General features: G+C 37.1%; 1 protein-coding gene and 1 long non-coding RNA gene across 3 annotated transcripts in view; one reads left to right on the top strand and one right to left on the bottom strand.

The window, feature by feature from the left end:
* LOC692674 (transcriptional activator cubitus interruptus) overlaps window positions 1-26,721 on the bottom strand; it is a 167,355-nt gene that overhangs the window by 124,639 nt on the left and 15,995 nt on the right. The window lies entirely within an intron of this gene.
* LOC134201515 (uncharacterized) lies at window positions 20,428-21,148 on the top strand. Its single transcript, XR_009976855.1, has 2 exons — window positions 20,428-20,705; window positions 20,874-21,148. It is a non-coding gene; the product is annotated as an uncharacterized LOC134201515 (long non-coding RNA).

The raw sequence follows: 26,721 nt of genomic DNA, 5'->3' as shown, positions 1-26,721 counted from the left end.
ATTTAAAATTAAATCGATTTTTTTTTCTATTATGCTAATACGGAACCCTCGAACATGAATCCATCCGATCGCACTTATCACATGATCCGACCACGTATGGACATTAAATTAAATGTACGTACAACACGGCGCGAACAAACCGGCCGTGGCGTTGTCACACCGTGTTTTCGCACGGTATCGATACAATCGATTTCAGTCGACCACACGTGACTGATGATCGAAACGATTAGAACACTGGCCGTTTCACTCGATTCAACCTTTTTGAATTTGAAATTCTTTGACGTTCGTAATTTAATTTTCTTGAGTAGAATTTCAGTCTGATCGATTTTTGAAAATTAAGCGGGATTTTATTTTTAAGTCATTAACACGAATCATTAACTTATTTTCATTTAACAAATAATAAATCGCATAGTTAAGTTAACATATTTTAAATTTTTCGAGTGTTTTCATTTTGTTTGGACTTACGTCTGTAATTTGAAAAAGAAAGTGATGAAAAATAGCAAAATAGTTTACAACAAAAAATTGAATATTCCGCAATTAATACTATTTGTTCGTTTGATCCAACAAGGCATAGTATAATAGCGGTAATTACACACAAAAAGATTAACAAACCCGCCCAATCATCCTATTCGGTTTCTAAAGCCACATCCCATAACGCGGCTGTCAATAAAATAGTGACGGGGAAGTGACGTTCACGCGGTATCGATAAAATCGAGTCTCGACTCGCGAGCGCCGGCCACACGGAGCGAGAGTCGTGTGCGAACCGCGTACTTGCACGCCAGCGATTATTAAGTAGTATGCGTTTCAATTGCCCGACGTGTGTTCACTATATTTATTGCACCTTTTCAATGGCTGAATAGAGATAAACACCGTGCTGTGCACAGATTAATGTTGTTTTTGTTCGGCAAGTATAAAACGTCGAGGGTTGTTTGTTATTATTTAATCTGAAGTCGACATCTCGTTGTGAACGTGAACGGGATTAAGTTTAGTCATAAAATTCGAAATTCGATAATTTTTTTTGCTCACACACAAAATCATCTTTGCCGGCATAAAGATCTCTGAGTGTTAACGTAAGTACGAATTATTGATTCCGAGAAATACTTGAGAGCGCTCGAAACTGCACACTTAATTATAAGGCGAAAAATAAAACGAATCAAGCTTCAGACTCGGAGGTAAAGTAACTGGCGGGAGACCCTGTCATTACATACCCTGATTGAGGACCTCCGTGATGATAAAATAGCACTCAATTATAGCGATGACAATTCTCCGATTGCTCATATTGTGAGCCTAATTATAAGTGTGTCGTGTATTTAATGGAAAGGGTATTGGACGAAGTAATAAAACGAATAATGAAAATTTAATTTTTATTACGCTAAACTAGCTCACGGCTCATCTAGTAATATGTGACTGGAGCTTATAAGCGCGCTTACCTTGAAATATGAATAAGTGCGAAGACAGTATCGCTTCGCTTGTGCGAATGCCCTATCACCACTTACAGCAAATTCATTAAGTTAGGAATTTTGAATTAGGAATTTGTTAGTCTCAAAATTAAGTTAACTTCTTTTTTCTTTTCAAAACTAAGTCTGTTCGTTATCTTTTCTGTGAGCGTGGCCGGTTTTTGCGAGGACTTTCCGAGACCTGGAGTGTGGTATAATGAAGCCATTACCCGCAAGAACAAGCCTCGGCGAAGGCAAGTCTTACGAGAAAAAAAAATTACACCGAAAACGCCCGAAGCGACTCTCGTGCGCCGACATGCTGTCTTGCCAGCGTGGAGAAAAGGAATAAAAAAAAAAAAAAAATTTAAAGTTCGTTAGGACTCGTTTCGCGGTCCCGCTTTCGAATTCAAATGTTCAAAAATATCCTTTTATTTTTTTTATGGAACGAAGTTAACCGTTGTCAGAATTTAAGTTTTTAAATAGATCTGCCGCCGTTGTCCGAGTGAGATCTCACTCCGGAATTTTAATGATATAATAATCGAAGTACCTAACTATATATAGACGTATAAATGAAAATATTAATTAATTAATTTCCAATGAACGAATAGCAACTCACTCGGTTATTAGTACGGACGCTTTTTTTATATTTCGTATTGAATAACAAACAGATGATGACGCTGCGTATTTTATACGAAAACATTTCTTAATAACGCATGACTCTCATAGGAGATCTCTATTCACAGGGTCTTGATCCGAGTTAATGATCTGAAACTTTGATAAACTTATTACAATTAAATTGACGAAAAAATATGAAGCAGAATCTGGTAGGAGGCCACGACAACAACTTATCACACGAATTTAGGGTAAACATTCAAACCGCTTTTGTGTTCTTATGAAACTAATTCGACCTTCGTAAAAAGCCTTTACAAAAGATTTAAACATTTGATGAACAATTTCTCCACGCACGTAATTCATAAAAACCATTTTAGATGGAGCCGTTTCCGAGCGTGTAATCGACGATGTACTCGGGAAGACAATTTAAATTTTGAACTCGTCATCACACCGTCCCGGTACATGTTAATCCGAGATCATTAGCCGCGATAAAGACATGCAGTGATTACCCTACAATGCGAGATAAAAAAAAAAACGCCTTAATCAATTCAAAAGAGTCGTAAGAAAGCGACGATGCTACACCCACGGATCCGGTCTGTAGCTACGGAGACGTAAATAAGGCGATTCGTAAGGGTAAAATTCTGATACGACGTTTAATTAAGGACATTGTCGTAGGCTACAGAGTTTACGATGATCGCTGCCTCCAATATCCAACGGGTACGCGTGTGACATGATTTCATTCTTAAACTTTCACTGGGAGAGACAAGCATATCGATATGGGTAGCATTGCGTAGCTTACCATAAAAATTGTAAACTAAAACACCTGGTAAAGTGGTTGGAATTTCATCGCCTTACCAAACAATGACTCAATTTACAAATAAATAGACTAAAATATGATTTTAAAAATTCTTGTCTCGATATCAATCGAGTAATTAATATATCGACGCTTGAAAGGCAAACGTGACTAAGCGACAATAACTGCTTTATACATAAATGATAGGCAATAACCATATTCGATGCGCAAAAAATAAAATATATATTTCTAGGTCTATTAAAATAATTTCAATCCTACAACTACTAGCTAGATTCTACTACAGCTAGATTCGTTAAAATAAATTTTGTTTTCAGGTATTTCAACTTTAAATTATTAGTCTACTGTAAAATTCAAGCATTGTCGCTTAGTCACGTTTGCCTTTCAAGCGTCGATATGGTCATCTGTCTTTGATTCACTTGCAACATCTAAAATTAATCGGACTTTGAAATTGGTGAAAATTAAGCTAATAAAAGCGTGTTTCAAACGAAATATATCTTATTAGCATATACACGTAGATCAGTTTACAATCTTACTATATTTTAATAGACGTCAATACAATCCCCTACTAAAATTACTCTGACCTTTGTAACGCACGATTAGTTCCCGACTAAGACAGGCAGCCTATTAACATGCCCCACCAGGAACATAGGGGAAAGGGAAGTTTTAGATTATCAAGTCAAACATGATTGATAGCAACAGCTCGAGAGCGCATATACGCACGACGTTATCGCGCCAGATCATCTGCCATGTCGAAGTCTTGGTTGACACACCATATCAAAAGAACATTAAGTCGTCGAAAAAACCGAAAACATTAAACATGTACTCGTTTGTGCCCATATCTCGGGACGCGCTACTAATAACTCAATCCTTACTAAATTATATACGTTGGAGAGCTACACGTCGCTATCGTTATGATTCGTTCGAAATAAAACGGTGCGACGTTTTATGTGTGACTTCAATTTTCACGGCGAAGTTACTGCTTAGTTTCATTCTGTGAGAACATTTAGAGAAATCAATGAAAAGTTAAATAAAAAAAAGTGGCTAATATTGAAACATAGTTATAAATAAATAAATATTTACTAACAATCACGCCACGTTAACTGGTCCCGTGATAAGTTCGTAAAGAACTTGTGTTACAGGTACCAGATAACGGAAATAAATGTAAGATTTTTTATTATACACATACATATATTTAATATACATCCATAACCCTGGAAAAGACATTTATATTTATCATACGAATATCTTCCCTTGGCGGGATTCGAACCCGCGACCCCCTTGTGTAGTGACCATGTCACTTACCACTACACCAGACGGCCGTTATGGTAGGGTATTGTAATTTCGCACGAGAAGTTACCACCACCCTGTCTATTCCTCTAGCGAAACAGTCATGCGTTTCCGTTTGAACGGTCCACGAATTCTAGTCACCACTTAACTTCAGATGAAGCGTGAACTCATTCACCCATCTTACCACACTCACTAATTTCTTTGACAAGGAACATTGTTTTTCGAAAAAAAACATTTATTATAAACTACATTTAATTATCTCATAAAAAGTTTTTATAACTACCCACCCATAAACTGGCAGATAGATATCTGTTCGATGCGACTCTCGTACGCGTGTAGGCGTAGACATCATTTCAATCAATACAAGGAGTCGACTTCCACTTCTCAAGTCCACTTACGTCTCATTTTAAGTTTACCGACGCTCACCTAACAATTTGCGCACACCAATCGTGCGTGCGTTCATTACACGTATCCGTCGCTTTGTAATAACAATATACCTGGTTTTCTTGGTTCTCGTTTTGTATGGCGCGTTCTCCGCCCCGGCCATTATTGAAGAAAGCGTAGGATTATCGATAATTCGTGTCCGGCACTATTCCTTTACGCGCTGCCCTTTTGTTTTATAGTCGAGATACTGCTTTCATTGCTGTTTGTTATTGATTTTGGTTTTGTTGTATCAAATGCTTTTAAACAATGTATTCATGAATCATTATTTACTCGAGCAAACTGAAGTACCATTTGTATTACGTTATATTTTAATTACAACTACAAATCACGTTAACAGACAACGCATAGATAGCTATCGAATTATATGCAATTCACCAAAATTGATCGCAAAATACCAAATAGGGTAATAAACAGCAATCAATTTTATCGATATCGATAAATCGATAACACAGCTATATCGATTCGATGTCTCGATAAAGCCGGTGTCATGGGGCGACTTTATCGCCCTCCGCGCGACAGATACAAGCAACCACCGCGCGTATTTCACTATTTATATATATGTTATCGACATATTAAATTTTATTGAGCATTTCATAATTTTAAGTAGTTATAATCATCGTTAATTTTCAATTATAAATAATCTCGTGTTGTGTTGTTTATTAACGCTCATGCATTATTATTGTTCGTTTAATTATTATTTTGTTACTAGCTGACCAGGCAGACTTCGTAGTGCCTCAATCGATAAATAAAAGACCTAAGCTTTTGTATAACATAACCTTAAAACAAACAAAAGGAATCCGTCCGACTGGTACACATCAAAGGAAAAACAAAATTGTTATTTTTGTTAAATTTCGAGCGTTTTCATATTCATCTACCTTTTAAACCTTCTCTGGACTTCCACAAATAATTCATGACCAAAATTAGCCAAACCCGCCCAGCCGTTCTCGAGTTTTAGCGAGACTAACGAACAGCAATTCATTTTTATATATTATATAGATTGACCTTTCGTAATAGGTATGAAAATAGTGACATATTTATCAATAAAAAATGGTATACATCCTTTATTGGAACATGTTTGAACATTAGGTGTACGAAAATTCTGATAATCAAACGAAGATCCAAAGAATGTTCAACGGTGACCAACTTCCATATAAAGTTTCGACAAGCAATCAATTAAAGCTTTTGAAATACGCCGTTAAATTTCTAAATTTATTTCTAACCAGAAGCAAACATATAAAGTTTCTTGTTGGTATTTTATATTGAAGATGAAGAATTACCTTCAAGTGTCCACCGTTTATTTTAACCTCTTGGTCCTAACCCTTCTTTCTTTGGCGGATGTTTACAACATAAAAGGCATCCACTGCCAAATTTCAAGTTTGCGACCGGAGCGGTTTATATGATGAGTCAATCAGGACATGTATACGAAGATTTAGGTTTGGTAAATTACTAAAGATTAGCAAGCTGAAGTGGCAATCATACGTGTCGCAGAATCAATTGCCGATGGTGCAGACGCGTTCTGTGTGCTTAGTGCGAGTTTTTTAACGTTCACGATAGCGTAAAAGTTAGCTCATATTTCTATGGAATTGGATCGTTTGCCTACGTTTGCCTCTAGGGACGCTGTTCCAACTGCATACAAAATTGGCCTAACTTTTACGCTATCCAGAACGTTAAAAAACTCGCACTAAGCATACTGGATTGGAAACCACGTACCGGTAAGCGCAGCGTTGAACGTCTTTCTGCCCGGTGGACCGATGATTTGCGGCGATTGCAGGAAAATATTGGATGTGGAAAGCGGAGGATCGTTCATTGCGGCGGACTATGAGAGAGTCCTAGATCCAGCAGAGGAAAGTACAGGTTAATGATGAAGATGAAATTACTATTGTTTTTCGTTTAATTTAAAATAATGGTTTATTAACCTTTACAATTCGAGAGCTTTTTTTTTATTGCTTAGATGGATGGACGAGCTCACAGCCCACCTGGTGTTAAGTGGTTACTGGAGCCCATAGACATCTACAACGTAAATGCGCCACCCACCTCGAGATATAAGTTCTAAGATCTCAGTATAGTTACAACGGCTACCCCACCCTTCGAACCGAAACGCATTACTGCTTCACGGCGGAAATAGGCGGGGTGGTGGTACCTACCCGTGCGGACTCCCAAGAGGTCCTACCACCAGTGATAGCTGTCACCTTACAGTCGGTTTTGTGAATGTTATTTGTTTATCGTGAGCGCATGGTAACAGTAATCAGTGGTTACCAGAGCCCATAGACTTCACAACTAACAGAAGTGAGTTTACAGTCCAAATTCAATTCATAGTATTTATTTATATGCCTATTTTTACAATTTTTACGATTCAAACACTGGTTTATGTAAATATTTTGCAAAACGTGCAAAAATTACGTTTAGCAGTTTTGAAATAGACAAACAGACAGTAATTAATGACCACGGAAATTGTACTTTAATTAAAAGTCAGAAATTGCTTAAGTATAAATTTTTTGACAATATCAATAACTATGGTAGGTTTCTGAATCAGCTACTGCAAGCAAAAAGATAAACAGAACGATTAACATCACTGATTTCCGCACGACAATAATTGCGTTACGATGCTTTAATTATTCGAAGAAGATATTAAATATTACGTAGAAGTTTTTATTAACCGGGAACAAATCACGCACGGTCATCCGGCTTCGATTTAGGATTCCCTGTTATAGGTAGCAGAGACTGATAAACATACTTGTTGTTACTAACCTTATACTCTTTGCTAATTACTATATTTTTACTTGTCAAAAGTGAAGTCAGTCGCAAAATAAATGTCGTTGCATCCACACACAGTTTTTCTTTACGGATAGTACGCAAACCAAATTGAACCTTAATTACATCATTCATATTGGTCAAATTCGAGCGGATTTTTTGAACATACAAGCTATCGATGATGGACGCCGGTCAGTGAAAATATTGTTTTTCAGTAAGCCGTAAACCACATTCCAGTGATTTAAAGACAAATAATTTATACATAATTTATAAATATTACAATTTTATTGCGTTTTCTGGTTGGACGGTACTATGGATGAACTTTTGAACGTTTTAGAAAATACCGCTGCGCTCTTAAGCAAAACTCAAATTAATTTAAAGAAATGTCCAAAAGCTAGATTGACAAGAGGTTATGTAGAAGCAAGAATCAAATGTATCGAAGAATATTGGACTACATTTAAGCAAACGCATCTACAATTGGTAAAAATAACACCGAAAGAACAAAGACAAGAGTTACCATATTTTCAAAATGAAGATTACTTCGTGTTCGAAGATTTGTATCTCGTTTTGTTAGCCGATTTAAAAGATCTTTTGCAATCTTTCACACAAGCAGCCGCGCCGAGTACTGTAACGTCCTCACCAAATAATTCTAAGATTATTGCGGATACCGAAAACCTTGTTCGGTTACCGAGAATCGAATTACCGAAATTCACTGGAAACTATGAAGATTGGCCTACGTTTCAAGACCTATTTACCTCCTTAGTGGATAAGAACCCGGCTTTAAGTGACGTACAAAAGTTACATTATCTTAAGAGTACAGTCAGCTGCGAGGCAGAAACATTATTAAAACCTGTTCAAGTCACGGAAAACAATTATAAAAAAGCATGGAACATTTTGAAGTCAAGGTATGGAAATAAAAGATTAATAATTAACTCAGTGTTGAAGAAATTATTTAATCAGAAGAAAATTAGTTCTCAGTCTGCAACTCAATTAAAAAATTTATTAGACGTCACGACAGATTGTTTGAATAATTTAGAAAATTTAAATATACCTACGACCTCCTGGGATCCTATAATTATATTCCTTGTGATACAGAAGTTGGACCCGGAGTCTCACAAAGAATGGGAGCAGACAGCTTATTCAAAATCAGAGGACGAACTACCAACTTGGGAGAATTTAAAAGATTTCCTGCAGTCAAGATACCGTACCTTAGAACTTGTATTGTCCGTGTCAGGGACTTGTAGCAGCCGTGACAAACCTGTAAGAGAACGTTCACACTTAGTAACTGCCACAGCCACCACGTCACAGCCAAATGAAAGAACTTGCGTGCTCTGTAAAGAAAAACATACATTATGTCATTGTAAGAATTTTACCAAACTGCAACCTAAAGAAAGAGCTGATTATGTCAAGACCAACAATCTGTGTTTTAACTGTTTGGTGCCTGGGCATTCTGCTTACCAGTGTAAGTTACAAATGTCCTGTCGCTTATGTAGAAGACGGCATCACACTCTTCTCCACCGCCATCAAGACTCGGCACAAACTGAGGAAAGGAATCAACCGAGTGCATCTCACCACGGGGTAAAAGAGAAAGAAGAGGTTATAAATAGCATGGTGGCGTCACATCACAGTACTAAGCAAAGCACAGCACTACTAGCCACAGCGATGGTTTTAACGAGGAACGAGCATAACCAAACCGTTGTTCTTCGTGCGCTAGTAGACCATGGTTCGCAGGCTTCATTTTTAAGCGAGAAGGCGGCTCAAATGCTCAAACTTACCAGGCAATCAGCGAGAGGAAGTATTATCGGGGTGGGATCTACAAGAACTAATGTTGATCACGTGGTTCAACTTAAGATTGGCTCCCGCTGGAATCCAAGCTTCGAAATCAACATACAAGCATATGTTATGAGTAAACAGTTGACCACGAAGATCCCCTCCAAAGCTGTAACTGTCACACATTGGCCACATCTAGAAGGACTCAACCTGGCAGATCCAGACTACTTCCAACCAGGTTCGATAGACTTACTTCTTGGTGTTAAAGAGTATGCACAAATTGTGCAACCAACACTTATTAAGGGCCCTCCAGGTTCTCCATGTGCCCAAGAAACCAACCTGGGGTGGATCCTCTTCGGAGAAATCGATAATAACCGTGAAAATGAATCATTTCTGGTCCTTCATCATCAAGTCCATATAGATCATATGTTGAAATCCCTCTGGGAAATTGACAATGATAAAAAGAGAATATTAACAAAGGAAGAAAAGCTATGTGAATCAATATATGAAAGCACACATACGAGAAATAGTGAAGGAAGATATCTAGTGAGGCTGCCATTTAATACAAAGAATCCAATTTCGACTGAAGGAAATACGAAAGAAATTGCTAGAAAGAGGTTACTTCAGCTAGAAAGAAGATTTAAGAAAGAAACTAAACTAAAAGAAGATTATATAAAGGTCATGCAAGAATACATAAAAGCTAACTACATGGAAGAAATACCTAAGAAATAAATGAGAGAAAATCAGTATACTTACCTCATCACGCCGTGGTACACGCAGACAGAGAAACTTCTAAGACACGCGTAGTATTTGATGCTTCAGCGAAGGGCTCCAACTGCGTTTCTCTAAACGATGAATTGCTTGTAGGTCCACAACTGCAAGAAGACTTAAGGAACATACTTATGAGATCGAGATTACATCGTGTTTGCTATGCAAGTGATATACAAAAGATGTACCTGCAAATATTACTTTATGAAGAAGACGCCGATCGATATCAACGCCTTTTGTGGAGAGAGAATGATACAGACCCTATTAAAGAATATCGTATGCTTCGTGTTACATTTGGTACAGCGGCGGCTCCTCACCTGGCTGTAAGAACGCTTCACCAGGTGGCGGACGATGAAGGTCGAAATCACCCAATGGCTGTTCGAATTATTAAAGAAGATTTTTACATGGACGATCTAATGTCGGGGGAGAGCAGTGCTCCTGAAGCCATAAAAAGAGCACAAGAAGTAGATAATATTCTACAGAAAGGTGGATTTGTTTTATCAAAATGGTCATCCAATTCTGCTGAATTTTTGAAATCTATCGAACCAAACAAACGTACATCTCGAGCACAGTTGGATTTTAAATTGGATGGAAAAGTACAAGCTCTAGGTTTGATCTGGAACCTGGGCACGGATCAGTTTCAGTACAAGGTTAACTTACCAGCAAGGTCAAGCAGTATTACAAAGAGAGGCATACTATCTGATATTCAAAGACTTTTTGACCCACTGGGATGGATCGCCCCTAGCTTAATTTTGGCTAAGATTCTCATACAAAGGCTATGGCTAGAACCGATTGGCTGGGATGACGAGATTAACCAATCGCTGTTACACGATTGGCTGACAATTAGAGAAGACTTTGAACATGTAAAAGAGATAGGTATTCCAAGATGGCTAAACACAGTAAGCACACAGATGGAAAACATCGAGGTTCATGGTTTCAGCGATGCTTCCATGAAAGCCTATGCTGCGGTAGCTTACATTCGTGTAAAGAGGGAAGATGGTTCAGTATTCACCAATCTATTAGCTGCCCGTACTAGAGTGGCACCACTCCGTACCGTGTCTCTACCACGCCTGGAGTTATGTGGGGCGCTGTTATTAGCAAGGTTACTTAAGCAAATAGAAAATGCAATGCGTATACCTACTTCTAACATCTATGCATGGACAGATTCATCAATTGTTCTTGCATGGCTATCTGGTGATCCTCATAGATGGAAGACATTCGTGGCGAACCGGGTCGTAGAAATTGTAGAGAATGTAAACACACATCGATGGTTCCATGTAGCTTCGGAAGAGAATCCTGCAGACATCGGGTCGCGAGGCATGCTGCTGGCGGACTTGAAACAGAAAGAGTTGTGGTGGACAGGGCCCAAGTGGTTATGCAAAAAAGAAATAATATACAGTAAGCCAGGAATAACAGAAACAGAATTGGAAATGAAACCAATAAAATTAAATACTTACCACAATGCAGAAGAATTAAAACCTTTAACCGCTCAGTTTGAAGATTTTGATACGTTACCAGAATTACTAAAAACTATTATTTACTGTAAAAGATTTTTAAGACACAAAAGTAATTTAAGTACGAGCAAGGAAATAACTACACAAGAATTTGAAGAGGCGCTTATCACATGCATTAAGTTAGTACAACAAGAATTCAAAGAAGAAATAGATCGGCTAAGAGATAAGAAACAAGTTAGAAGAAAAAGTAAATTACGATCGCTAAACCCATACCTGGATGAGAATCATATCCTCAGGGTGGGCGGTCGCCTTAAACATACTAACTTACCTGATGACCGAAAACACCCAATTATTCTTGGAAATAACAACACCCTAGTACACTTGATCGTTGCTGACGCCCATATCAAGACACTACATGGAGGGGTTCAGTTAATGCTATGTTATCTCAGATCAAAATATTGGATCTTAAGGGCAAAATCAATAACAAAGAAACATGTACACCAATGTTTAATATGCGCCAGAATGAATGCTACTACAAGAACCCAACTAATGGGAGACTTACCGGAGCAGAGAGTAAACCCATCAAGACCATTTATAAACAGTGGGGTTGACTTTGCAGGGCCGTTTCACATCTTGATGTCGCGGTTCAGAGGATGTAAGACAGTCAAGGCCTACGTATGTATTTTCATCTGTATGGCTACTAAGGCGATCCACATTGAACTAGTTAGTGATCAAACTTCAGAAGCCTTCATCGGAGCTTTTAAGCGTTTTGTGTCCAGAAGAGGCAAATGCTGTCACCTCTGGAGTGACCAAGGTCGAAATTTTATAGGAGCTGATAAGGAACTGCAAGATGCCTGGAACGAGGCTCAATTACAGTTCCCCGGAAACATAGCAGAAAAGCTTGCTGCAGAAGGTACCCAATGGCATTTTATTCCGGCCTACAGTCCTACGTTTGGCGGATTATGGGAAGCGGGAGTTAAGTCTATAAAATTTCATTTAAAAAGGATCCTTAAAACTCACCTTACATTTGAAGAAATGAGCACCATTCTCTGCCAAGTGGAAGCTTGTTTAAATTCGAGACCGTTATGTCCGCTGGATGACACAGATATAGAAAATTTAAACCCATTGACACCCGGGCATTTCCTAATTGGAGAAGCTCCTATCGTCGTACCATCGCCTAACATGAAGGAGGTTCGGGTACATCATTTATCTAGATGGCAACATACACAAAAGCTGGTCAATGATTTTTGGCGGCGATGGCAGGACGAGTACTTATCCAGACTGCAGCAGCGTCCTAAGTGGCTAAGAAGAGAAGAGGAATTTAAAATTGGAGATATAGTCTTGATAAAAACAGATTACTTGCCGCCTGGAAAATGGTCTTTGGGAAGAATAGTCGAGAAGCACCCAGGTCCTGATAATCTCACGAGAGTTTACAGTGTGAAAAGTGGCAGTGCTGTGACAAAAAGATCAATAACAAAATTATGTTGTTTGCCGGTGGATTCCAATCAGTGAAATGTCATCTTGTAATTTTGTCAGATTCTCTACCAATGTCACTGTAGCAATATTATTATTAAATTAATACGAAGTCTCAAGTTAAGCATATTGTATTATGATGTCTAGTATTTAAGCAACCTTTATTTCGTTTTGTAGAATATGGTTTTGAAGTCACCTTGACGTTGTAATTAGTGCAATAGATTTAGAAAGAACTTAGTGGTCCTTTGGTGGGCGGTATGTTGTTACTAACCTTATACTCTTTGCTAATTACTATATTTTTACTTGTCAAAAGTGAAGTCAGTCGCAAAATAAATGTCGTTGCATCCACACACAGTTTTTCTTTACGGATAGTACGCAAACCAAATTGAACCTTAATTACATCATTCAATACTTATATGTCGGCTCACGTCAGGGATGGCTGAGCGGTAGGTTCCGTCATCGCTCGTATTCGATTGAACTCAGTTTAGTCAATAAAACTTTTCAATAATAATTATTGAAACTCAACACACACAACTTTCACAATGACAGGGTAAACCGACAGTTTCGTTGCACATACCGACAGACCGACTGACTGAGACGGACGGAATGACTGTCTGACACGGAATGCCACGACTCTGTCCACGTACCGCCATTTTATACTGTGGCGTTACGTAGTCTACCCTTCATTTTGTGATATTTATCAAAACAACATCTCATCATTTAAAATAATAATCAAAACCACCGTCTTAATATTACTAAAAGTCGTTATCCACGACAACTAAAAGTCGTTATCCACGACAACTAAAAGTCGTTATCCACGACATATATATGTTTTAAAATATCTATATATTAATACGTGAAGCAAAAACTTTGTATCCCTTTTTACGAAAATTGCGCGGACGGAGTAGTATGAAATTTTCCACACTTATAGAGAATATAGAGAAGAAGTGCACAATGCTATTTTTTTTTATATAATGCATAAAAGATACATTAAATCAATAAAGAAAACATTACACACACTACATACCATGTATTTGACGCACACACGCATGCATACTATTTATTGTCAAACTTTTGTTCTTCACGTCTGTTGTCAAATTGAGAATAGATTAAATATTGTTTGTCTTTGTTAATATTTTTTTATAGTGTAGCCTTGGCGAAATTTGTGATTATAGAAGTATAAAATACAATCATAATAGTGTACAAACTTACAATTCCAATCATTTATAGTCGAATTTCGACTACTGCGGGACCTCTAGTACACATAAATAGATAATAAACACCCAGACAAAGTGCAAACAAACGTATTAATCACACAAAGTTGCACGATGTGGATCACGCCGGATCTTTTCAGTGGGTCTCGTTTCCGATCCGGTGGTAGATTCTGCGAAGCACTGCTTTTACTAATGCCAGTGCTAGCAATAATCCGGTTTGAGTAATGCAGTAATGCGTTTCGGTTTGAAGGGTGGGGCAGCCGTCGTAACTATACTTGAGGCCTTAGAACTTATATCTCAAGATGGGTGGCGCATTTACGTTGTAGATGTCTATGGGCTCCAGTAACCAGTTAACACCAGGTGGGCTGTGAGCTCGTCCACCCATTTAAGCTATAAAAAAAAGCCCCGTGAGCTCACCTACACGTCAAGGAGAAGCTGAAATAGCCTCTCAGGACTATCAGCATTTGTAGGAAAAATAGCTTCACCACCCAGTCAGTCTGTAGTCATCGAGTAGTACATACTATGTAGTATAAAAAACCTTAAATGATAAACACAATACGGATATATGTCGCAACGGTGAAGTTTACAGAAATCTCGTAAAAATTATAATACAAGTGCATTATTAGGTTGACGGTGAACGGCAAACAGTCAATATTTAACGTCGAGCGCTCGCCGCGCGTCGCTGGAGCTTACAGAAAGCGTCAATATTTACATGCACACCAATTCCAGGGCTGACACTTTCAATAGATAAACGATCTTTCGTTCCAATATATTTTTTTTATGGTTTATTAATTATGTGTTACATTTACTCTCTTATTTTATTTTCAACGTTTTGAAATAAACATGCAATAAAAATTATTTATTGCATTTATACTATTTAAAAATTATAGTTAATCGAATCAACAATTTATTGCAAATTTTTGTTGCTGCTAACACTGGCCCTAGCAAGAGCATTACTTCGCAGAATCTACCACCGGATCGGAAACGCGACCCACTGAGAAGATCCGGAGAGAAACTCAGTGGGCTGTGTCTGTGGGTTAATACGCTCGTCGAGCCCTTCGTCGCAAGCGACGGGTTCGACGAGAACGGTGACCGTTGCTTGTGGTACCTAAAAGCACTGTTAATGGACGTGTTTAGGGCGACGTCGATTGTTTACCATTCGTTATCGTGTTGATACTGGACTAGATAATAGAGCTACATTATAAAATTATTGATTCGTTGTCGATGAAAATTACATTCAAAGATTCCGTTACACTCAGTCGCAGGTGTTCTCTGGGGTTCGAGATTCTACATGTAAACGCATCAGAATGACACAAGCAACTCTTTAGGATAGCGTATTTCATTCTTATTTTGTAATTAAAAACAAATGTTAGACGAGTAAAACCGTGCCGCACGTCTAGTTATATCTATTTTTTTTAATTGCCCTTGTAGGCAGACGACTATACGGTCCACATGATGATAAGTGATTACAGTCACCCATGGACTGATATACTGTAAAAGTTAAAAAAATATTAAATTTTTAAAAGTTCAGTGTGTCAACCCTACACCAAAATGCAAGAGTAGACGAAGCATTTCTGGAGCAAGCTATATAACGACAGACGCATCCTCGACTTATTCAACATCATCGCTTATTTAATTACTGATCATATTATTTTCATTGCACTTTTAAGACCATTTCCCGGATACGTGTCACTAAATTTATACTTTAAATATAAACACTAAACAATGTTATTAGTCTGTAAAATGTTTAGTGACTTCTATAATATAAGTAGATTTTGGAAAATAGGAAAAGTCCGCCTATTTTCGACTGAATCACAGATTACACAATCACAGATTATTGTTTGTCTGTCTGTATCTTTCTTAAACAGTTCGAATATACTACTAAATGACGTGCCTTTTTAAAAATACGTCATACATAATTAGAATCACAAGCTAAAAAAAATAATTATAGACAAAAACACTCGCTAATCTATTGATAAATTTTGCTGTATTCAACCCTAAATTGACATCCCTATTAAAAGCGCGCTTCGGTTTTTGATAATTACGAAACGCAACAAAAAAAATTCATACTAAGTAATATGTGTAACATTTCGAATATGTTTCAGGTTTATAAATAAATACACGACTTGCACACGTCGCAACGTTAGACGCAAGACGCTTTACAGACCCAAATATTTCATAAGTATATCATCCGAGCGTTTCAAGAACAAAAAAGTCAAGAACCAAAGCCAATGTTTGCATTAATATGGAAGCTCGCTCTTTATTTGTATAGGTGCAGTCGTGATAAAAATGTGATGATAAGTTTACACAGCGAGCAGTTCATGTAACGTTTTGTACATTTTATCTTTTTATAACACTAACCGTGGTGAATTGTGTAAACCGTGCGATAAGACCTTAATTATTTTGTTGGCGTTCGGTTCTCGGTTTCTGGAAGATCTTTCGTGGTAAACGTTTCCTTTTAGGCTATTTTTGATGTGAAACATCTATAGCCGCACGTAAAACCGATTTCTGCCAATCATATAGTGGTGACGCGTCGCCACGCTATATGATGGTATATATATACAGTCAATATGCAGAAGTGTGTACGGTGAGGCGACGCGTCGCCATGCGCAATCGACTGTGCGATTCTCTCCCACTCGATCCGGCGTTAAGCCATCTCTCTCGCTACACTGAGCTCGGATACCTATAGTGTATACTCCCTAGTGTATACAGTGTTGTTTGCTACAGTACACATTACCTGTGTTTTACTTGAAAACAAATTATTTTTTCGTGATATTTCATTTTATCATTATGACATATTTAGTTTCTATCACAATCTGTTCTTTTCAGCATATTACTTTTGCAAAATATTGCCGATGTTTCACAACTGCCAGGCGTCCCGTGACGGATCACATTTTTTTTCCTACTTAATCTTTGGGAGCCTAAAGGGATATTCCAACTACGCCCGGTTTGGTAGTTGGCAGTGCTTCATTGAATCTACCACCGGACGACCTACTAAGTCTGGCTAAAAACTCCGTCGGTTGTGTCTATAGGTTAGGTTGCACGTCAAACTCTTCGTTGTATTCAACGAGATCGGTAACACATGCTCTAACTAAGAATGACTAACTTATTCGTGCTTTTAAAAAGTGTTGGGTATCACGTATCTAAAATGTCAGAGCAGGATTTTTTTATTTGGCTTGCAATATTTAAATTTCTACCATGTAAAGTATTACGTCCCGTAATAGACAATCCTAATGCCCGCCCTAATGTAACCGTTTCTACCTTTACTCATGGACGGTATTCCACCTTATGAATTCAATTCTAACAGTTTAATTTGTCGCTCTGTTTGCGTTCATCTTAACTCATAGATACAACACTGGTGCTGCCAGTCATTTTATGACATAAAAATCTAAGTTTTCTTCTCTCGCTTTTTTTTCCTACCTAAGCTGAGAGCCTTGAGAGGCTATTTCAGCGTAACCTTAACTAGTAGGTGAGCTCACGGGGCTCAATCCTGACGACGTTGCTAACACGAACCCTAGCAAGAGTCGTGCTTCGCAGAATCGACCACCGGATCGGAAACGCGACCCACTGAGAAGATTCGGCGAGAAACTCAGTGGGCTGTGTCTGAGGGTATTCTCTCGCCTCTTCGAGCCCAAGACTGCTTCACTATGTAAATGGCATCTAAACGTGCATATACAACCACCAGCAAAGATGCTGTTTTAGATTTCGGACAAATTTCTCACTTAATTTAAGTATACGTTCCCCGCCCGATTTGCTGAGTACTACTAAAAAAAAAATACCTTGTCTGTTTACTGTTGGAACTGGTCGAAATCAATGTTTGCGGTAACCAAGTATCCGAAATATCAATAAGCTACTGTACACCCCGCGATCTCGCTCCGTAAATATTGAATGTACTTAAAGGTTCTTCTAAGAAACTGTTTTAGTGTTGCTACATGAAGTTTTGAGCAAACTACGACTGTTGCAAGCGAAAGTACACCTTACGACCCATAAGATAACTCGGTAATTCGAGAACATCTTTCATGAAGAGTCTACAGTCGTGCTTAGTTTAAATTTCGATCGTAATATCATTGGGAGTAGGTTGAAAAGACTTTGCTTTTCGTTCGTGGTTCTGTACTAATTGAAGTGTAGGTGTGCCTAAGGTTTAAGCGTATTGGATAATTCTATTTCTGTGGAGGAAGATGGTCAGGTAGTCTAATAAGTTTGTACGTTTACATGTTTATAAACGATCTTAGGAAATGTACACTTGGCTGACTCTGTGGTTGTATAGCGTTCCTGACTGCTGGGCTGAGTGAGGGTCGTGGGTCGATTCCCATATCGGGCAAGCAGTTGTGTGACGAGCTTGTTATTTTGTTCTTTGGCTGGGTGTTTATTATCTACATACTCGTATAAAATCGGTGACTCACTCCAACGATTGCTCTCACTCTGCGAAACACCGTGCCATAGGGCGTCGCATCGTGAGAGCATCGGTATCGCAGGATCCGACTGATGTATGACTACGACCACTTTTTTTTTTTTTGTTATTGCTTAGATGGGTGCTTGAGCTCACAGCCCACCTGGTGTTAAGTGGTTACTGCAGCCCATAGACATCCACAACGTAAATGCGCCACCCACCTTGAGTTACAAGTTCTAAGGTCTCAAGTATAGTTACAACGGCTGCCCCACGCTTCAAGCCGAAACGAATTACTGCTTCACGGCAGAAATAGGCAGGGCGGTGGTACCCACCCGCGCGGAATCACAAGAGGTCCTACCACTTTGTCAAGAGTGCACGAATAGGAAGAATACTCGTATATATGTCTATCAGTCTTGGGTTCCCATACAGGAATTTATTTATTTAATTAATTGTATCGATTTTGAAGATCCATTTTGCTTCTCGTCATTATATCGTCCGGTCGCCATCTCTTAAAAATCTACATTGGTCGTTGCTATTTCATCCCTTCCAGTAAATCTGACATTATGTTTTCACATACATACATAGATTTTCGACTACAGATGTAAAGTTTTTTTTAAGTTCGAACGCAGAGAGACAACAGAGGTATTGTCTAATACAATGCATCTGTTATAAATTATATATCAAATGAAATAAAATGTGGCCTTTTTTTCTATGAAGATAGTCGAAAAAGAATTTAAATAGAACATTCAGTGAGGTCAGACCACGATTCATCTATATAGATTGTAATTTTTTTAATAAAAAATAAACAGAGTGTTGATTGTTCCAATTATTGCCAAACTATGTTATTAGATGTGGTATATTATATAAAACGCACCGCCACTGACGTAAAATAATGAATTTACCGATTCATAAAGATCTTAACCATAAGTTAATTTCGATCTCCAATAATTGTGGTTACATTTTGCTGTATTAATAAATTGCGTTTATATCGCCACGAAATTTTATAACCAAGCGATATTGGGGACAGATTCGAGGTCCTGCAGTCGATAACCTTTTTGACAACATTATCGTATTGCACCACATTGTCTTACATGGCTAACATAATATTACTGGAAGCGTTCGTAATGACAATAAAAACTACATATAAGCGTGGCCATGAGGAAAGCGCCGTAGAACTATCGTTCAGGGCCCTGAAATAGCGATACTTTAAGACAATTCTTTTTTCTGTGTGGAAACTAGCGACATCTTGTAGCGGCCGCCCCTAAACTTATATGTTGTTAAAGTTAAGGCATTTAATTATGGTATAACTAAACACAGAAAATAAAAAAATAATAAATCATACAAGTCTTTATTTGTTACACGAGTGACAGATTGATTAAATTTTATCAATGTGTGGTTTCTAAAAATTTACAAAATCCTTCATTAAAATTAATATGTTACTGCCATCTACAGTAGCAATAAAAAACTAATCGAAGCGAAGCCATCTACTGGCCGACGCCCGTAAACATTTTTGTTAAATGCTTAAGTCGCTTATCTATAGCTAATTTATGTGTATCATCTATGCTATCGTTTTCCAATACATTTACACTTGGATCTCGTTTCGCAATTTAACGTCGTGGTATTTATGAACATGTCTTACTGTTATCTCTGTCTATGGTAGCCAAATAGTCCTTTTTCGAGGCCGTGGCGTTTAAAACACCACGCATTTCAAATGGTCTTTCCATCAAACTTGGAATTAATGGAAAGAATTAACTCGTGTTCGGAGTACTGCAGCTCTATTACATGTTATTATAAGTAAACTCTTAGTAGGGATTACTTTCTATGACAATAAAAGTTTACCAGTGAAGCCGGACTTGTAGGAAGCAGTTTAGATGACAAGGCCTCAGAGCAGACTCGTTTTGCCTCTTAGTAAAAAATAGCATCCCTTTGCCTACATTCCTTAGTCTAAAAAAAATAATTATTATAAACTAATGATAGGTAGCACATTTTAATATTTATCTAAATTTTGTGGCTGTATGTAAAAAAATAATCGAAATTTAAATAAAACTGAAGTAATAATTTTGAAAACACAAAAGAACGAACAATATTATGTTGAGCAGGAAAAGAAAGCAAAGGGATTTTATAAAAAAAAAAAAAACACAATATGTCATTTGACAACTGTCAAGTGTCTCCGTATTCGAAAAGAATGTGTATAATTTTCACAAATCCTCACTTTTGTTGTATTATTTGTATTTTAGTTCATTTGTGATACGCACAATAGTTGCCTTTCGACCGCCACTTGTTCAAACTCCGGTATTAAATATGTTTGATCTACGTATTTCCAATACGTATGCGCAAATATTGTGTTTTGAAGTTTTCGTATTCAGTTCGAATCGCGCATAATTGTGTTTGGGTTTAAATATGTTTCGGTACGCAAATATTGGTTTGACAGGATTCGTTACGTATTTATTTAATTTTCAGATCAATCCGCTTTCAGCTATTTAATGACTCAGTTTTGGAACGAAGTTCCTTATGGGACGATGCGGAGGGTGCGCTAACCGGGAAAAAACGTCCGTAACGTAAGATTTTTATTATTTATGTATATGTCTTAGTATGATGGCTATACAGTGTCCAATGTATAGTCTACGTGATGACGGTTATTATTATTATTCATATAAATAGCTGTTTCTTGGTATGTTATTATTATATATTTTTTATAAATCATTGTTAATAAAATAAAGTTGATAACTTTGTAATGTAGTATTTTATTTTTATTTTTATCAATAAAAAAATCATAATAAAAAATGTATACCGGAATAATTATTTTCTTTATACCTCGAATAGAACTTAAATTAATATTTTTATAATAAGGAACTTCGTTCCTATCCGCTGTCCCACGACACCACACATCTTTTTTTTTTTTTTTATTTACGTCTCTATATTTGATATCGGAATGGAAAATTTCAAATTTGATTTAAAAATAATTGTTATTTTTATAGTTTAATTTATTTAAGAAATTGCGCTTTTGAATTGATCAGATTACTGTCTGTTCTTTAGTAGAAATCGACATAAACGGTCTGTATATTATTAGCTTTAATCGTGTTATGACTTGTCTGAGCGCAATGGGGCATCACTTGTTACAAAGCCGGGCTCCGGGCCAAACATTAATTGGCGACTCGTATTTATGACCTTTATACAAACATTAATTGGCGACCCGTATTTATGACCTTTATATCAAATCGTAAAAGTTTACCGGGCTTAATGAGAAACGTTCCGAAGTATCGATGGTCGGATTTCGCTTGTTCTCCAGAATTCTTATTCAGTCAATAAATCTTGTTGTTAGTCATTGCGACGGAACCTAGAACTAATTAAAAAAAAGAAATTGGCTACCATAGGAACTGTAGATAAAAGTGAAAACTTATAACTTCCAATTTTAGTAATATAATATTAAAATTTGAAACTTTAACTTTTTTTAAATTAAATTCTGAGAACTTACCAGACGTTCTCGCTCAAGTGACACAAGTGAGAATTAAATCAATTTCCATATTATTACGGTACAATAGGCCCGGTGTCCGAAACATTGTCCAGTCCGGGAATCGCCCACGCACATTCCAATTCGAACTGGTTTATAGAAATTATGTAGTTATTAGCTCGGTGGATAACTTATTGTGTATTGTAGTAATGCGTTTGTGATGTCTTCGTGTGAGGAAATGAATGAAAGATACAAGGATATTTTGTTTCAGTGCGGAATTTAAAATTTTCCAATTTATTCCTTTCTTTTTAATTGGTTTGTTTAAATTTAATTTACTGTATAATATGTACTATTTGATTGATATGGATAACAGAAATGGATTAAGAATATAATATAATACATTTTTTTAAGCTATTGCATAGCTTCTATCGCGGGCCTTGAGCGCGGCGACTGAATCAAGAAATTCCGTAACGAAAATAACCTGACACCCCCACTACGCCTACTATGTAGCTCGCGTTCAACACATTCACACGTTGCGCTGTTTGTGAATAAGCGCGCGGCGTGACGTCGCACTGCATGAGCATCATGAAAAGTCTGCCCATCTCTCTCTCACGCGGTCTAGCTTATGAGTATGAAGGGGACAGTTAATGTTTTGCTTTTGTTAATGTTTATAAATATAGCGTGGTCTTATTTTTATTATTGTTTTAATATTAAATTATTATTGCCTAATTGTAATTGCATAAATTGATAAAAAATGCTTTGCAATAGCTTTACTGCGGCAGTCCCCGAGTGGCACACGTCTTTTTTTAAATAATATATTATTATGCAGTTAATTACGACCCCGTTGACGATATAATCGTATTTATTATTTCCGGCGTTAATAATTCACAATTTTCGCCGTCACGAATGACTAAAAATAATAAACGCAAAATTAAGCAGTGAAAGATTGTTTTTTTGTTACGATATTTTTGTTGTCATTGTAGGCAAACGAGCGTCCGTCCCACTTGATGGTGCGTGGTAACCGTTGTTCATGGAAGTCAGCAATGACTTTATTTCAAATTCAAATTGAAAGCAATGACAAATTTTCGAAATACGAAACAATTCTAAATTTTAACATTTGGCTGGATAATTTGGAAAGGCCCGCTAGATAAAAGGAACAGAGGTAGACCATTGACTCGTTGGGAAGATGAGATTAGAAGGAAAGCCGGTCTAAAGAAGAAAAAGATTACACAGAACAGAGATAGCTGGGCATCCTCAATATGGGGTTTCTACAGATATTGCTTAGAAATAATAAAAAAATATATGTTCTATGTTCAAATAGTAAGCGAATTGCAAAAAGAAAAAAAAAATGTAAATAAATCAACTACAAGTATATACCAAAGTCTATTAGGTTAGTTAGGTGATCATACTTGTTCATAAATGTTAAAGTATTGAGTAGGGAATTAAAGTCTTTCTATTCTATTGGTAGTACTACTGGTGGCAGGACCTTTTGTGAGTCCGCGCGGGTAGGTACCACCACCCTGCCTATTTCTGCCGTGAAGCAGTAATGCGTTTCGGTTCGAAGGGTTGGGCAGCCGTTGTAACTATACTTGAGACCTTAGAACGTATATCTCAAGGTGGGTGGCGCATTTACGCTGTAGATGTCTATGGGCTCCAGTAACCACTGAACATTAGGTGGGCTGTGAGCTCGTCCACCCGTCTAAGCAATAAAAAAAAAATTAAAATTTGAACACAGATAACATAATTTTTTTATTTTTTTATCTGGCCATTTCCGATACAGTATTTAGAAGCTCAGGTAGCGCGCCAGTAGCTCGCACTGCTTCGCTAACTGCCGACGCAAACTGTCATTATCACCGTATACAAGTCTAATGTGTTTGGTTGGAGTACTTCGGAGTACGCCAGAGTTGTCGGGTTTATTTAACAAGACGCACCGGGAGTATACACATACGTATATGTATATCGCAGTGTATTTAGGTATACATATACATATGTATCGACTGATGAATCTATACTAATATATAAATCTACAGTGGTTTTTACGGATGTTCCGTTATAACTACTGAACCATGAATCCGATTGACTTGAAACTTGGTATCCGTGTAGAAAATACATGTACTTAATGGATAGGCTAATATTTATATGAGTGTTGGACTCCCCAGTAATAATGACAATAAATAATAATGTTATTTTTAAATTCCCAGCGAAGTTCTATGTAAGTATATTATATCAATCAATACTTCGAAATTATAGCCAAAATTGGAATTTGTCCTAATGGCTAAATATCTACTCGAATATTTTTTTAAGTGAAATTTTTCATTAAGGTATTTTCCTTAAAAATAAAAGTGGGAATGAAAACTCCAACAATAACACAAAATCAAACACGGATCCGTATTTAAAGTAGATACGACCTTATGGTTCCAATCGAGTAAAGAACATTACACGGACATTCAGAATACAAAATCAATTATCTCACAAGTAGCATTAGCGCAATTCAAAACATTTCATCAACAATCCAAGCATTTTTCTATAAATTAATAAACCAATAGTTTTAAACAGGACTCGAATCAAATTTGAAATACCGTTTTGGAGTTTGACACTCCTTCCTCAGAAGTTCGACTAATAGAAAATGTCACCGCGGGTGCATTAAGAGTCACATGAAATAATCAGACGTTATACTTTCCAATTAACGCTATTCACAATGTTGTAGCAAAACTATTCAATTAATCTATTACAGCATCAGATAATATGGCACTTACGCAATCACAGTCACTGTTTGCCCGGGGATCCGACTGTCAGTTGCAATGGGAGCCATTGCATCCTGCTTGTCCGTCTGGCCACGATAAGATAATATCATAAGCACATACGACTTGATTGTTTAATATCAGCCTTACGATTTCCGGTTCATGAAATTTCGAGATAAAAAATTTAAATCCTATACAAATATTTGGTAATGTAAATTAAGAAGGATGAATTGTCGTTATCATAATAACAATTCATTATTTGGGTGATGTATATTATGTATATGAAAATGATAATTTGGATTAATATTTTTTAAAGCAAATTTGATTAAGTTACCACTCCAGTCTGTGGTTTCGATCCAATGGTAGATTCAGCGAAGCACTGCTATTGTCGGGCTAGAGTTAGCAAGTCCTCCCAGTTTGAGCCCAATAGCCTCACCCACCAAACTGTGTGTAGTTGGAATAGTCACTTAGGCTACCAATGATTAGGTATGTCAATATTAGCAACGCATAAGGCCTACCACAAGTGCAGCTCAAAAATTACCCCAATTAACATTTCTACGGAATTTATTTTAGCATGTTTAACTACAACTACACAGAAATTTTCACTGAACGGGCCACGAATTGATCACATGCCATGAAACCTTTAATTTGGCTCACAAAAAAATCCTTAAACACCTCCATTACTATAAACTAGCATCGATTCGCTAAACACGAAATAAAATACATTATTTACCCAACTAAAAGTGTATCATTGACATTGTGTGCGTCACGTTTCGCGAGAAAATCGTAAATTTTAACGCAATCGGAGCATAAAAGGTGTCGCTTAAGGGCTGAGCTACCCAAAAAATCGCAGAATGAGGCGCAAACTGAGGCAATTTCGAAGAACGAAACCGTTTAAATACACAGAGAGACTCATTAAAATCGTTCAACAATAGATTGTTTTGTGTTAGGCGAAACAAGTTTCACAGATCGACTACAAAAAAGTGTATTTTGATGTCTAAATAGACACGTCAAGTCAGGTAGAAAGGTTTCGAAGCAACGATCGGTGTTTGGGACATCAGCGAAAGCAATGTCATTAATTCTAACGGCTCAACATAAGTTGGTGATTTTTGAATAGATAACGTTCTTAACAAGAATTTTGAATGGATATAACGTCTAGAAAACAGTCTTATTTAAAGCAATATTTCAACGGTTGGTAGGCTATTTGTTCTAAGCGACGTTTTTGCAACGTTAAAGAAGAGCCATTTAAAGCTTAAAATTTGAAAAAGATATCATAATTTGAATGGTGTAAACTGAATTTAAGTTCAATTAAAAACATCGAATTGTTGATGCTGAAACCAAATAAAACGCATTTTTAATCACAAAGATAAATGACCAAACAATCTTCCAACCCTCGATTTGCTTTTAATGAAACCGCCCCAAAAATCGTGCATTTGTTAAAAACGCACAAATTTCCTTTCGTAAATTTAATGTAAATTTTACACGTCACTTTATCAAGGGCATCATTACATACAGACTGAAGAGTTCCGGGAAAAAAATAGATCGTTCACGTTATTTTATTACGTCGAAATACCACCGAGCATTACGGCCTAATGGTAGCCAACAATAGAAATTTATTCTACCTGACCGTTTCTCAAAGCTATTGTTCGACGCAGCTCTGCATTCGGAACTCTTGAGCGTTTTTTTACCCGAAACCCTTGTTAGCAAGTCTTCGAATAGATTCCCTTTGTGAGGACAATGGGGGGTTACATATTTATAAGAGGGTAGGTAGGCGGGTATACAGGTGTTTGACTAAAACCGACGTGTTCGATGGCGTATCGAAGTTATCTTACACGATACTGTAATTGATTCTGTATAATGTTTGATAACTCAATACTGTCCACGTGCCGTTTCATCAGATTCATCCAGTCTATTAAATATTTGAGGATCTAACGAGATTTGAATGCGTATTTGTTTTGGTCCTATTCATATTTGAAGATCCTTAACTTTGGCATAAATCATTATTCTTACGACGCTTCTTACATTTCATAAGCTCCCAATATTTCGGTACTGTTTCAACACGGTGATCCCAAATAATGTCTATCTTCATATATCTATATAAAAACCCACAGTACCC

Source organism: Bombyx mori, chromosome 27, assembly GCF_030269925.1.
Source record: "Bombyx mori chromosome 27, ASM3026992v2".
Taxonomy (NCBI): domain Eukaryota; kingdom Metazoa; phylum Arthropoda; class Insecta; order Lepidoptera; family Bombycidae; genus Bombyx; species Bombyx mori.
This window is presented reverse-complemented; position numbering and strand designations above follow the sequence as displayed.